Source organism: Ambystoma mexicanum, chromosome 2p (assembly GCF_040938575.1).
Source record: "Ambystoma mexicanum isolate Mex_15411 chromosome 2p, UKY_AmexF1_1, whole genome shotgun sequence".
Classification (NCBI taxonomy): Eukaryota; Metazoa; Chordata; class Amphibia; order Caudata; family Ambystomatidae; genus Ambystoma; species Ambystoma mexicanum.
In genome coordinates, this window is record NC_090923.1 from 543413909 (window position 1) to 543426388 (window position 12480).

The 12480-nt window shown below is 44.9% G+C and overlaps 1 protein-coding gene across 5 annotated transcripts in view; it reads left to right on the plus strand.

Annotated features, from left to right (window-relative positions):
- The window catches only part of LOC138566537 (calpain-1 catalytic subunit-like), an 845562-nt gene that overhangs the window by 546 nt on the left and 832536 nt on the right, over positions 1-12480 (plus strand). The window lies entirely within an intron of this gene.

The window sequence follows — 12480 nt, forward strand, 5'->3', positions numbered from 1 at the left end:
TCCCTCCTGCTTGCCCACAATCCCCCCCCCCAATCCCACAATCACCAATTTCTTAATCTGGATCATAGGACCGGCTACACCCAGGGTTGGAGGTGAGGGTCGTCAGTACTGTGATGAAGAAGAGTAGGACTTGGAGTAATGAAGAATACCAAGTAATTAATGCATTACCTCTTCATCCATCTTTCTTGTCCCAGTACTTACCTTTGAGATGTACCCAAGCAGTAGTCTGTTTAAAGTCCCCAGTGAGACACATCATGACAATAAATGCTGCTGCCACCCAACGCCAACTTTATTACCACACAAAATCAATCAAACCTTGCCAACAGAAAGCACACTAACCCCAAATCTACGTCCAATCTATAATGCAAATGTTCGTGTCCTAATCAGTCCAAGTGACTGCCCCACAAATCTCTTGTAGAGAAACCCCTTAATCATCTGCTCGGGAGTCAGTGGTTCCTCTAGTGGAGCAACCCTGCAGAAGTTCAGAAATGGGCAATTCCGGCGGCCACATAGGCCATAGAAATCACAGTCTGGATCCAGCGACTGATGAACACCATTAAGGCCTTCCTGCGTGTCACTGCTGTTTTCCTAAAACCTTCATTTTTAGAAAGGTACTCCAGGGCAAAGTAATTTCTTGATCTTTCAAACGTCCTGAGGTTGAAAATCCAGAAGAGAAGGGCACTGCCCCCTCCGAGGCCAATAGGGAACAATTAGAATTACTGTTAACATGCTTTGTCTGATCTTCTGTATTACCCTGGGAATCAGAGGTTTGGGAGGAAAAGCATGAAGCAGCTCCATAGGCCAATCCAGATTGAGGGCATCCACCCCCAGGCACTCACTGTCTGGAATCTAGAGCAGACACTGTGGACTGTTGCTGATGAAGAGGAGCCAACGGATCTAATATTGGGGACCCACACATGCAACAGATCTCAGAGAAGGCTCTGTCTGACAGGACTAATTCTGAGAGCTGGGAAATCTCCTGCGTAGCCGGTCCGTCTCGAGATTTCCCACCCCTCTGATGTGTACATCCTCCTGAGAGTGCATGTGACTATGCTCATGACCCTATCTTCCATTCCATGGCATTCAGAGATCTGGACCCTGATCATCTTGGGGGTTCACATGTGCCGGTGTTGTCTGTCCTCACCAGCACAGCCCGGCCTTTGATCTACCAAGACAATCTTCTCAGAGCCATGTATATGGACGACCGCACTCACCAATTTGGGGATATGCAAAATCCCCCCACCATGCCCCCCTGATTCCATATCTCCTATGTTGCCCCCTCCGCACCCCCCCAGACCACTGGCATCGGTGGTAAGGATGGTTTTCATGGGGTGTTCCAAGCCAATTACACTTCTCAGTTTTATGTTGCACAACCACCATTGGAGATCCTTCCATAAAGCCTGTGACACCTGGATTCGTACGAATGGGAAGCAGGGATCCAGTGACCCAGGAGATGTATAACCAGGGGTCTGAGAGGGAGATGAGCCCAAGGGACCAGGAAGGCGCACACACCCATATGACTCTGAACCATCAGGAGCTCGCATACAGAAACCCATTCTTTACTGGGGGTGTGGTCCGCATGATCTGTATACGAAGCACTCTTTCCTGAGAGAGAAAACCGTGCCTGGTACAAAATTGAGCCCTTATGAAGAACGGGTCCTTAAAGAGACAAGCTGCCATTGTTTGCCAAATCATTTGAAACCCTCAGTCCTGATGGGCCTAATAGACCAGTAGAAGATGGGCCCGAACTGTCTCCCAGATATCTGCCCTGAGTTGCCAATTGTTGAGATATGGAAAAATATTAATCACTTTCCGTTGAAGGTATGCCACTGAAGGAGCTACCAACTTCATAAAGAACCATGGCCATCTTTAACCGAAATGGAAGAACCATGAATTGAATATGATTGCCCCCACTCCAAATCTGAGACATTTTCACCGAGCAGGGTGTATGGCCACATGGCAGTATGGTCTTGCCTATAAAATAACACCAACCAATCCCCCTTCATGATTAGGGGAAATATTATTTGAAGGATTTCAATTCTTAATCATTCTCCCTTCGAATATGTCTTCAATGCTTTGAAATCTAAGATCAGTCTGAATTTTCCTGAGGGTTTGAGGACCAGGAACACTCGAGAATAGAACCCCTCATCCAATTGGACCTGAGGAACCCTTGATACTGCCCTCGTTACCAGTAACTCCCAGATGGCTCTAGATATGGCTTTCCTCTTGATCTGCTTTTTTGGAATAGGGGTTATGGTCCTGAGCAACTGAACAGGTGGAGCTAAAATCTCCATGAGATAGCTTCATTGGACTGTCTGGAGAGCCCAGTCATCTAATGACCACTTGTCCCAAACTGGAAAAAGGGGCCCGAGTCTTCCACCCACTGGCTTGCTGTGGTCACCTATAAACCTTGGATCTGTTCCCAGAAGAATCTACCTGGGATTTTAAATTGGATGAAAAGTGGCTGGATGTTGAGCAGGAGGCCTTAATTCTAAGTTTGTCAGCAGGTTTATCCACTCGAAAACCCTTACAGACTCTGTCCTATAAGGAGTCTTAAAAAAAGGCGTTTTCCCTTCAAAAGAAATCCTTATGGCTGTAGATTTTTGCGACCCTTCGGTTTTCCACTCTTATATGAATATGGCATCTAGCTGAGATATGGCCATTCCCAGACACAAGCATAAGATCATTCCAAAAGAAGGTCCCTCTGCTTCTGCATTTCTGTCAGTATCAGTGCACAGTCGGATTCTTCTACCAAGACGTTGTGTAACTTCTGAAAACCTCCCAGAACAGTTTCAGCTCTGCAGGTCCCATAGATATTGGCCATAAGGCCCAGATGTGCCCCTACGTAGCCCTTTTTAAGAGCTTTATCTTCCTTCCAGTTCACTGGGGACCGGACCACTGCAACTTCGACTGCCATAGATCTCACCATAAGACTGGCCAGGATGTCTTCAATCTCTATTGTCTCTGGGAGAAAGTATTGCATGCCTTTCTGTGGTTTCAACGTTGTCATGAAATGAGGCATCAAGAGGTGCTCCGATCCTTAAACTCCTTCAGAATCTTGTGTTTTATGTTGGAAATCAAAGGCCCCATTCATTGCTGTCATTTCTATTCACCCACAGACAAATCTCAATGTTTTCCCCCAGCCAAACAATCATAGGTCTGCACTTTCTATTCTTGCGTTCTGTCCTAAGCTCACCAGGCATAGATTAATAAGTTATTTGCTTCAAAAAATTAATGCCACATAATATTAGGTTCCAACTTAAAAATATAGTATACCTCTGAAAATTAAAATGTAATGTAGCTCAGCATCTGGGCATTTTATGAATTGATTCTGTTGCCTCCAAAATCTGCCCCTGGAGCATACTATTTCTCCCCACCGACCACCTACCCGAGGTGCAGTGCTCGCTTGAGCACAAAACGGACACGGCCTCAGTGGCTGTGCCCAAGATGTGATGTGACGCAGACTGAGCTCATAAGATTAGAGTATTTCTCCATAAAGCTTGCAGTTTGGGTGCTGGTAGGGCTTTGCCTGACGGGTATACCTCCTTTGTCTTTCTTAGTAACGTAGCCCAGAGCAGGCTCTACTCTCAGGAGTTGTGCTAATTGATCACAGTAACAACCCAAACAGCGATAGTGCAAACCTCCAAAATAAAAAACACCCAAGGTTCTATGAAAAAATATATTCTTTAATTAAACACTCAAAAATGCAAATAACCTGGAAAACAAAAACCCACCTTTTGTAAGAGAAAACAGAAAATTCAGAACCTGTATAGAATAGCATTCCGTGTACACGATCAGGGGTGATTATGGAAGCAATTGTAGCAATGCCCTTTAAAGGAAATGTCTCTGTAAGGAAATATGAAAAAGGGGTTTACCAGTCTCTAGGGTTCCAGAAAGTGGACCCGGGGCACATGGCCTCTTTACATTGCCTTCTTCTTGATTGTGGATGCTTCGGCAGCATTGAACTAGGCTTCTACGTTCTGTCCTTGCTGTGGAATTGGGCTCCGGGTGCGGTACGTAGTGTTAATCCAAGAGGTGTCGAGTAGACTTCGGGACTGTTCTCTGTGGTTCAATGTGGCGTTTGAAGCAATGCGGTTGGAAGGGTCTGACAGGCTCAGGTTGGCAGTCGAGTCAGTTTGAGACAATGTTGTCAATGCATGGCGCAATGGCTTCCAGTGGTTCGAGGCGAGATCCTGTTGGTTCATTGTGGTTCTTGAGGAACTGGTGAGTTGAAGACTTCAGCAGCAGTGAGCTGGTGTTCGAACAGAGTAAGCGTTGATCTTTGCTGCTGCAATGTAGTATTAAGCTAGTTCAAAGAAGCAGTTGAGCAGTTCGAAGTTGTTGAGTGCCAAAAGCAGCACTGCAAGTCCTGTTGGCCCGAAGGGTATCGAACACGTTTCGAAGTTATTCAAACGGGATTCCAACTGCTGTTTGGCTTCTGGTTTCTGGGAGGTCCAATTCAGGGGTTCAGGACAAAGCAAATCCATCTTTCTCTACATTTATCTTTCCACAGATATAAGCTGGCACCTGCAGGGGTTCCTTTACCTCCACTGTGGAGCCTGCTTCCAGTGCTACTGGCAGAGTGGCATGCCTTGGTCCACAGCAGTTCACCCCCAATGTATCCTGTGGATCGTTAAGAAGCAAAGCTTTCCCCTGACTCAGATAGCACCTGTCTTCACCTCTGTGGCAGAGGACTTTAGAATAGACTGCACACCCAACAGGAATCTAAAGATGTATTCCTCTTGGTGCCCAGGAAATATTCAAGGAACAGGCAAATTGCTACAGGGGATAAAACAAATGCAAGCCTGCAGTAAGGTTCCAATCCCCATCACTGTAAATAGTGACCCTTGCCTTCTTCCTCATCTCTTCAACTCTTCCTAACCAAATACTCCCCTTCTAGACACCTGTGTTCCTCTGGTACAAACCCCTTGCGTGTGAAGTGATTTGCTAAACAGAAAGCTGGTGGTTAATCGTTTTCCTCGGCGGAATAGCATCCCTACCCCGTGGCATCTTGAACAGGACCTCCTTAAGTTCCCGAAAAAGCCTCCACACCTTTCTCTTTACATCTTCCTTCTCTCCTCCCCTTTTCCCTGCTAATCCTACAGTAGCATGACTGATGTGCAGGGCCCTTATGTATACTCAGGTCCCAGACCCCCCAACATCTCTTATGCCAGCCGCTGTCTATTTACTGCACTTGCTTTGGCTCACCCTCCTCACTGGAGGTTGCACTTACATTTTTCTATTCTTGGCAATTCACCCCTGAGCACTTCTCCATGAACACCACAGCACCTATCCCTTACCCCCCTCCGCTCTGCACTTGCATGTTCTGAACACCCACAAGGCATTGTAGGTTTGTCTCCCCTCCCTATTATTCTTCTGATTTGTTGTACTGTCAATTCAATTATTTATTTTTGTTGTAATTCATTGTCTCCCTTCCTTGTCCCCACCCTGTTCCCCTGTGGGTGCTTTGAAACAGTATTGCTAATTGTATAAGTGCCTAACGAGTGACCAATGAATAAATCCCATTGTGCCTTGTTCCGCTGTAAATGGAGGGGACAGGAAGGAAAGGGAGCCCCACAGAAAATAACGATGGTGAATCAATTTCTCAAGTTCTCTTTTCCCTCTCTGGCTACTCCAACTCCACCCCTTTTACATGCCTGCAACACCCAAGGCATGTAGGTGTGCAGCAACCTGCTGTGAGGCTGGCCTTTGTTACATGAGTTCCACTTTGAAGCAGGGTTCCCATGGGATCACCTGGTGGGAGCTCCAGTGGCACAGGCAGAGGCGTTACCGTTCCTCCCAGGGAATCAAAGGTAGACAGCATCCTGGCTATTATTTCACTGGGAGCAGTGCAGATAGCCAGATTGCCATGAACGTATTTCACCCTCATATAACTGGTCTGGGCTTACATGACTGGCACTTGTATGATATCAGATTGGTGCAGATTTAATAATTGTGTGCTCTTATCAGTCATCATACCAAAACCATGTATGGCTTATTTATATAGATTAACCTGCCACCAAACAAATAAGGCCACAATTAATACATTTTGAATCATAGATTCAGAAGTTAAAATGTTTTGGCTCCCAGCAGCTGTTAGGAATGCTCATGTGACATTTGAACCTGCCCTGTGCCACTAACTGTACCAACCTAAGCAAACGTTATATACTTGGGCCGCTTATTGTAACCCTCAAGCAAGCCTTCTTAAGTAGCCTTGATAGCGCCTCTATGCCCGTGGGCTGCAGTGCGCTTTACAAATGCAAAATAAATAAATAAATAAAGAGCCTGTGCTGCAGTTGTCAAACTGGAGTAGCAAGGGCACATGTACGCATTATTTTGGAACATTATGAAAGGGGGGGGGTCATTATTTAATACAACATTTAAAAAGCCAGTGCGTTCAACACCCTTGCCAGAGGGAATTGTGTCACAACACCATGCAAGAAAGTTACTTCTCTTTTATTCTTTCTAGCCACACCAGGAGTGCTTCCATTTCTGTGGCCCCTCACCTTTTGAAAACTAAATAGACACATTGTATAGATCGAACTACACTGCCTCCCAAAAGAAGGGTCCTTTCCTCACTGCCAGAGGAGCAGGTGGACAGAGGCTTTTCATGTTCCCTTTAGAATAAACAATCTCTTGTAAGAAATGTAAACCCCAGTTGGTCAGAAAACGGAATATATTAGTCCATTGAAGATTTTGTGATTAATATGAGAGAATTAGGCATGAACCCAATGTGCCCTCTGAGCTGTGGGCATGTGTGCTTGCCTACCTTCCTTTTAGATGCCACTCAGAAGAGTTTTAGCAGCGCACACAGACAATTCCCACCTTCTCAGGAATTAATAGGGTACAAGCCATAGCAGTTACCTGACATTTGGTTTCTCTTGTAATAAAGCTAAATCATACTAACTAGTCTTGATAATCTGGTTTAGCCTATTGACATCACCCTACTTTGCATGCATGACGTTCAAAACCCCAAATCCCTAAAAACAGAATACAACCTTAAAAACGAATAGGAAAAAGTGGCTCCATGAACAGAAGATCTAAGATATGCCAGAACACATTAACTAAATGATCTTCTCTCCCACCCATTACTCCTACACTTGACTCAATCACACTTCTACCTTATGACTAACCTCATTTGGAGATTACTGGACAAACTTGACTCTGCCTACTATGGCTTTGTGAAAGGTTTCCAGACTTTACCTGCATCCACTTGTTTTATGTTTGCTGTAAATATGAATAACGTTCAAGCTCCAGAAAGTATGTTGCTCATGGTGCCTAGCAATAGTGTAACCCACACTATGTAAACCAACTGTCATCTCAAATATCAGACACTGACTGTAGGTAAGCAGGCTACTTTGGTGAGTTACCTCATCCCATGCTTCCTATTATTTGTACATATGTCACACAAGTTCTTTGAAGTGGTACCCTGGAACGTTCACACATTATACCTATAAGTGGAGAGCAACATTGAAATAGTCTGCAAGGGATAATGGGTATGGACTATGTCTGGCATTACTTGTACATCGTATTAGGGCAATGTACAGTCAGACCGCTACAATGCTTTTTATACAATCTGCATCCTTTCCAAGTTTTCAGAGTTTCATTGGACATAGACTTTAGGAAATTATTTGGTAACTATCTAATATACAAACTAGGGGTGTCACGGTATTAGTTTTATGACGGTACAATAACCTTCTTGCCAAATGACGGTATATCATTGTTATCGCGGTATAGCAGGTGGAGTTAACTAATCTTAACAAATATTTTCTAAAAGGTCATAAATTGTCAGATTTATCATCACAAACAAAACCAGGCACCCAGGGCCAGAATTGGGCTTTTCAACATACTTTCCACTGAAATGCCACCCCTTGCTTCCACCAAACACAAACACACGTGTGGAGAGGAGGAGGGGCGGGGGGAGCCCTGCTGCGCCTGGCAAAGCAAACTGAATAGCTTTTCTTAAATGGTCATTTCAGCTTTTAGCCCCCCCACTGGCTACTGGTGAAGATGAACATGTTGCCATCTTGATAACCTGCATGCCACAGATCAATACACACACACGCACACACGCACTCTCTCTTTACGTTACAGCCTTTAGTTTACTTGAGGGCCAAAAGGTGTTCAGTAATCACGGACATGTTACACTTTGGTATGGCAGCAGGGAATACCCACAGAGATGAGTAAATTTCGCACTGACTTATTATATGTAAATTCAATGATGGAACCAGGGAAATCCCCCATTGTCATATGTTTAGAAAATATTATCCATTATAAATATATAAACCCCAAACCGCCAACCCAAAGTAAACCCTTTTCCTTCTTGGCACTGTATTTATTCTTCCTATTGCTAACATATTGATTTTGTGTCAGGCATGTGTGGTTTATGGAATGGCATTAAAAACTGCTCCAACTGAAACTACTTGGCAGACGGCATATCCAACAGTGCAAGACCAAGACTGCGCAGCACTTGCTTACTACAGCCTTTCCAAATCAGATTGAAAAGCACACTTACCGGTATGAACGGTATACCGGTATAAACAATGTGACGGTTATTATTGTTCAATTAAGTGGTTCACGGTATCTTTAACGGTATACCGTAATACCGTTACATCCCTAATACAAACACGGTTTCAATCAGCACTTGTATAATACAACTCAACAATATTATGCGGGCATATGTTGCAAACAATCTTGTATGTAGGGGTGGGTGAAATTACAGCTGGTGAAACGGAATGAGTGAAATTCGCCAAAAAGTCTGGTCCGCCAACTTCCCGGTTTTCTACCTTTTCAGCCAAATCCTGTGGCAGTCATGTTTTCATGTTGACATTTCTTTTTCCCCTAAATTTCAGGGGGGTTTTTCAGGAAAAAATGAAGTGGACAAAACACCCGACATTTTGCTTTTCAAATACAACATTTTCAAAAACGAAACCTTCGGGTGGGGAAAGGCTAACTGCCAACTCCGTCAATTTTGGCTGTGGTGCGGATCAGGCACATTTTGCCTGGAATTTTGCCTTGTCCTACCGAACAATGTTGCAGCATTTCGGCCACCCCTACTTGTATGCGCTGCAAAATAATTGTAAACATGCAGATTTTCTTAAACTGGCCATAATATCATGGTGAGGCTTTAAATATGTTTTGATTGCAAATGATTGTTGGTATGAATATACCAGTGAGTGTTTTACTGCTGCAGTCAATCACCTTTACAGAGCCCTGTTGACTAGTTTACAAGACTAACACAGGCATGGTACTGTCGTCATTTGGGTCCCAAGTGAACTAAGGGTCCTTCTTCTTTATAGATCAGCCAGAGAAGACTAAAACTAGGACTCCATGGCAAGCCAGTAGAGCAAAAGTATGTAATGGGCTGGAATGCCGCCAGGTACTCAGTAGCTGTAAACAAAAGAGGAAAGCGTTAGTGCTAAAACCCACTCGAATACAAGGATTACCTCCCCCACCCCCAGCCCCAAACGCTGGTTACCTGTGGAGCACTTGCAGGGAAGGCAGGCCAAAAGATCGAAGATGAAGGAGGGTAAATCTAATAGGAGAAGGGGACTAAGCCTGGTCTGAATGAGAACGCAACTAGAGGGAAGGTACTCCTGAGTGGCACGAGGGTGCAACTAAAGGAAGAGGAGGCAAGATAATCATGGTTCAAGATCAGGGATTCCAAAACCATGTAGTATATCTGTACACAGTTCCAGAGGTCCAAAGCCAAAGTCTGAATCCAAGTTAACAGAATATCCAAGTCCAAAGTCACCATATCCAACCGGGGGAATCTAATAGCAATCCAGTAATAAAAAAGGGTGTCAGGAGATATTCAGAAGAGACAGGAAAACAAAATCAAGATTTTCCTCTCACAAAAATCAGCAGAGAATTAGGGAGTCGTAGTGCTGAAACCCTTAAATAGGCTGGTGTAGAGTGCTTCAATTGCTTGTCACCACACATCAGGTGACCCGTTGGCGTGTCACTTGATCACGGGCACGCATGCAGCGCCGACGTCGCAGTAGTTGTGCTTACTGTGGTTTGTCAGTAAGACACTAAGGAAGCTACCATAGATGCTGCGGTGCCTGGGAATTTCACGGCACTGATAGATACTGGGACACGCCTCAGCCCTTGTAGGTGAACGGAGGGTGCCCAGGTGCCCCGGCAGGGTGCGTGACCGATACAGATGGAAGGGAACAGGAGAACACTCCCTGGGGGTGAAGAACAAATCAGCAACTTTCAAAAACAAAGTCAGATGTTTCGGCAGTACAGTGAAGGAAACGTTTTGTTTGCAAATGGATAGAAAACTGTACTAAAAGCCTAGGAACCTGTACCTTCTGTTCTTTCTATGCTCAGCTGCTGAGGGCTTTTCAATATAATCATGTGTTCTGTGTTAAGTGCCTTTAGCATTCCCATGCATCTTGTGGAACTTATAGCAGTGCATTGTTGCAGGATAAGGTTCTTGATCTGTTGTACCTCTAGGCATTGCTGCTATTAACTTAAAAGGCAAATATATGTGATGTTTTTCAAAGGGGCTACCCACGAAACATCAGTAAGAATCTTGTGGAATTTTGTCTAGGGTGTGGTGAGGAATTTGGGCAAATCTATAGGCTACATTATGTGCCCTATCATTTCACTTTCTATGTCAGGGATACAAGCAGAGCTCTGATAAGATTGCATACTCTACTTGGAATCAAATGATTTACCAGGGAGTCAAAACGTAATTACCTTTGCCAATAGGAATATTTCATGCTTATTAAAAGACGTTATTTCCCCTTCATATTACTGCCCATTCTCAAGAGGAATGTTATTAGATCTCCTTTCTATACCACTGACTCGAAAATATCATTGGAGTTTTGTGGTTAAAAGGGTGGGCAATTGACAGCAAGGGATCTACAAGTAACCAAGGGAGGTGACAGTGGCGAGCAGATCACCAAGTCCCAGGTGGGGTGGGGAGTGCAGGGTGTGTGTGGACCTAGTTGTTGGGGAAGGGTCATTCCTTGAGGAGGAAGGTCTTGAGCCTTTTTCTGAACTGTAGAAGCAATGGGGCAGATGTTGATGGGGAGGAGGATCCAGAGTCTTGGAGCATAGACAAAGAAGGCCTGACTTCTGGTTCTTTCCTTCCTGCACTGTCTGAGTTCAAGTCTGCATGTTTCCTACTGGTGGATTGCAGGCCTCCAGAGATGCTGACTTTCTCAGTGAGGCAGCTTGCGAGTTTCAGGGTGAAAGCCTTGCAGATGATGCAACAGGATTTGAAAATTATACAGGCTTGCAACGGGTGCCAGTGCGGTTAGATGAGGGTCGTGGTGATGTCGAATTTGAAGAGTCCGTTAGTGAGTCTTGCTGCAGCATGCAGGACACATCTCAGGGGTGCCAGGGTAGTTGCCAGAATGCCTTTCAGAAGGGTATTGCCACCATCCAGGTGGGAGAGGACCAAGGCTTGGACAACATATCTGAAGTTGTTTTCTGGGATGTAGACCTTGGTTTTCCACAGGGGAAAAAGTTGATACCAAGCTATTTGTCTGTTCATTGCTATGTGCTGTCTGGACGTAAGGTGTCTGTAGATGTTGAACCGAAGGGACTTGGCACAGGTGGCCAGCTGGGGTGTGTAGTCCTTGAGGTTAATTGCAAAGTGCCAGGTCTAGATGTCGGGGGTGTTTTGTGTTATTGGTCAGCAGTAGGAATTCAGTCTTAGAGGGTTTGAGCTTCAGTTAAGCACTGGACATTCAGGACTGGGTCAATGTGAGGCAGGTCTTGAGCCTGGGCTTTTCTTTGGTGGAGGATATCTTGAGATAGATCTGCATGTCATCTGTGTATTGGTGGATGTGGAGACCACCACATTCCGTGACTGCTTGCCGGAGCTGCTGTGCCCAACAGGTCTGACCCTGCCGGGCACAGCGTCCATGGTAGGCAGACCGGTCACGGAAGCACCGGCACCATTGTTAATTAACAACGGTGCCCGTGCTTCAGTGTCCCCACTCCCATAGAGTCCATAGAACTCTATGGGAATGGAGACTTACCGGGCTGCCGGGGTTGTAATCTCCACTGGCAGGGTTTCCGCCGGATCCGTAACGAGGGCCATAGTGTTTTTTCCAATGGCCTAAAACGCTTGCTGCATTGCCTCTGAGGAGTGTCGACAAATGAACAGCCACAACTAAACCTTTTTGTTTCTTCTGACAATACAATGTTTTTTGTGCATGTATGCATTTTTTCTCTGCAGAGGAGTACCTTTGCTAGTTACTGTGGCAAATGTGAAGTCTTGGACTGGTTGATGAGCTCTCTTTTTAATCACATATAAAATATTTGTTTTGTTTTAGCCTACAGCTTTGGAAAAATTGCTTTAAGATGCAACTTTTGCACTGATTTGTAAATGATTACATTGTTTGGGAAGGGGACATTCCCTTTCCCTTTCAAACTCTCTTCAGAGATGATAGCTCACTAACTGCGCATGCTCCAGGGATCAAAATTCGGATTTATTGACCAGGAGCAAAAAACAGCTCC